This window comes from Austrofundulus limnaeus, unplaced genomic scaffold, assembly GCF_001266775.1.
Source record: "Austrofundulus limnaeus strain Quisiro unplaced genomic scaffold, Austrofundulus_limnaeus-1.0 Scaffold8, whole genome shotgun sequence".
NCBI lineage: Eukaryota > Metazoa > Chordata > Actinopteri > Cyprinodontiformes > Rivulidae > Austrofundulus > Austrofundulus limnaeus.
Genome location: NW_013952410.1, coordinates 3087685 through 3090931, shown reverse-complemented (window position 1 = coordinate 3090931; position 3247 = coordinate 3087685). Strand labels below are relative to the sequence as shown.

General features: G+C 38.6%; 1 protein-coding gene across 1 annotated transcript in view; it reads left to right on the top strand.

Moving 5' to 3' along the window:
• Positions 1–3247, top strand: part of LOC106511495 (guanine nucleotide-binding protein subunit beta-4) — a 15343-nt gene that overhangs the window by 2071 nt on the left and 10025 nt on the right. The gene's annotated exons all lie outside the window — the stretch shown is intronic.

Genomic DNA, 3247 nt, shown 5'->3' with positions numbered 1-3247 from the left:
AAGACTATGGTCTTAAACTTTTGATCAGCTGAAAAAATCATGTTTGAGTGTAAATAAACAGGCTTTAAGTTTGATGACTTCATGTTTGTGTGAAGGGATCAATAGGCACATCTACAAGTGTCACTTCTCGTGCTGTTACATTCTGCTAAATAATCAGGTTAATATCAAACATATAGCTGTAATTGTGGGCAAGCATTAATCTGCACTGATTAGTTGAACAAAACACAGATATTTGGGTGTGACATAAACTTTAAAAACTAGTGAGGGGAAGGAAGTATTCACTGATTACATATTAGAGGAAAAATACCTTGCAGAAATGTGTGTTTTAGAAATTATTGATTAAATAAGGTTAATAATCTAAACAGTGAAAAACACAATTGTTAGACAGTAGCAGTCACCTTTTAGTTGCTGTCCTAATTCCAAGAAAAAGGGACTATGATAGAACAGTCACTCTGAAAATATTTTAAATGTACAAATTGGTTGTCACACTTACGATTGTGCTGAGTCAAACGCACACGCACAAAACAGCTGTGATAACTGTACAATGGTGGCATTTATTGCTGTGATGCTGGTATTGAAAATTAAGTTAGCGAGACACATCGTCTTTGACTTTCTCATGTGACAATTGTTAAAATGAGACACTAGTGTTAAGTTTTTTTCTCTCTTTGTTTTTGGTCAGATGGTTAAATMGTTTCTGTGCTGATTCACCTTCATGTCGCAGCATGTTTTTGTTTTGTGGACCAATGAAGTTGATTCATCCTCACTGATGTAAATATCACTGAAAAGAATTAAACGCCTTAGCTAGTCTGTCAGCTACCAYCTTCTGAAATTCTTGAGTGCTTTATCTTTTTTTTAAAGGAAAGTTTTAGCTGCACTGCATTAAAAAATTCTATAGTAACCTCAAATAATAATCATAATGAGAATGATGTGACCAGCTTTAATAAATGTTACGTGTAGGTGGGCTGAAACAAGATTCATGAAGGTGTTACAGTCATCACATTCATTCATTGTTACTTGTTTAGCATATGTACTGGTAGAAATAGATTACTATTTTTTTCCTTTCCAGATAAAAACAATAGTTAATTTAATGCTTAGTAATTATTAATGCATAAAGTAATAAGGTGATTTAAAAGTAGGTGTGTCTTGCTGTAATTTGCAGTTTAGACAACTAAACCTATATGGAAATTACAGCTTTTTTTTTACCTGTTTATATCAAATGTATTAAATTAAACACTGGGTGTCTTTGTCCTTTTTATTCAGGGTGGATCATGCAAAAGCTGCTACTTTAATCCAAACAACTGAGGCAGATGGTTTTTGACTCCCTAGACACAGTTCATTCAGATAAACCATGTTCTTTTGAGATTATATGCTATTAGTCATGGATTATTTACTGCAATTCTCTCCTTTTTTTAATTTTTCAAAATCTAAATGAAAAATTAAATCTCTGTAAAAAGGGACCTCCAGTACTGGATTGACAGCATATGAAAAATGTGTAGTGGACCAACCATGGCAATGGTTTAAAGTCTGATTTAGGTGGAATCAAATAAGAAATGAAAGTTAGGAGTTTGCTTACTTCATAAACCCATGCTAAACACTTTATTTTTTTTTACAGCTGATGTAAAACAAAGCATGTATTTAAAAAATAAGTGTAAAAAGATTTTATAGTCATTAAAAAATTTGTTTTGCTTTAAGTGGTTGTAGGGTTGTTTGATTACTTCCTACTGCATAAATGTAATTTTAAAGATGCAAAAATTGTCTGTTTTTGTTAATTTCACAGTCAGATGTGTTTTGGACTGAATGTAGAGATTATTTTAGCAGAATGGCAGCATCTCCTTCCACTGGTCGTTCAGAGTATCTCTATCAGCCATACACTAAGCAACAGACAAGCCCAACACACTGCTCTGACTTTGTCACCCATGGTCCCACACCGGGCCCCATACTTTTGTTGGATGGGCTGACTTGTTCTATGCATCAAATCACATTACCATAWATAAAAGATAAACCTCTAGATTTATATATTACAACCACAAATGCACAGTTGATCATTTATCCGTGACAGCGAATTCTCACAGCCTGTGTTGCTTCTTAAAATAAGTGTCCTGATTTGGTTTCGCTCTTTGACTTACAGTCTTCATCTTTTTCCAGACTTATGCAGCATCGTTTCATTTCAACTTTTAACAGCCGTTCGCATCCTTCATAATCTGTTTTGGTGCTCCGTTGCATTTCGTGACACCAAGACTCCGCTCATCAAGCGTCAAGGGTCGTAGGAGGCGTCGTGCAGTCCACAAGGCGCCCAGTGTGACGTGGTGGACCTCAGAGGCATACGGCACGACAGCCAGGCAGCTCCCGGCGCATCTCGTGCACTGAGAGAGCCTCCTCTTTCAGCAGGTTGCGTCAGCTGGAGGAGAGCGTGACGCCACAGCCGGGCAGCTAAAAGCTCTGCGATGCCTGATCGCCGTCGGACATGAGTCCACAATGAGTAGTCCATTGTGTTCTCACTTGTGGCGGAGCAGTGGTTCAAACTAACTGACCAAATCATTTAAAAAGTAGTTTTACAATCAATCAGTTTTGTTTATTGCTCGTGRAAGTTTTTATTTTTTTAATGCGTAAATGACAAAATATGAATTTTCTCCGCTTTTGCATTTAAGTGTTTTCCTGTGGATTGGTCTAATTGCTGAATTATGGAAAGTGGAACGGATTCTCTAACGGTTAGGCTGCTGGATGTAAAACGGCGTGAAAAGTCATGGTGGATGGGGCAGACCAAACATTTCTGAGGAGTGTCTTTTAAGTGCTCTGTGACCCACATTCAGGTTCCCCAAGGTAAAGGAAGTGGCAACTGACACATGCATAAATACTCGTGCACGCTTCTGCAAACAACTGACATGCTCAACCCCAGACACGCATGCTCACGTACTYGCAGCCAGATGAACATGATCTACAAATGGCCTTTTTTTTTTTTTACTCAGACATATTGCCTGATAAACTATTCAAACCTGCCCACCATAAACGCAGATCGTCAGCGCGCACACAGATGTGGGCTGCACAAACGGCACAGTGCAACAACACAACAGGCTGATTGAGTGAGGAAAGGTCAGAGCCCAGTTCAGATGGCCTTTTGAACCAGAGTGAGGGTGTTTGAAGAGCCAGACCACCCTCCAAGCTGCTACCCAGCTCCACCATTTCCCTGGTGTGTGTGTGTGTGTGTGTGTGTGTGTGTGTGTGTGTGTGTGTGTGTGTGTGTGTGTGT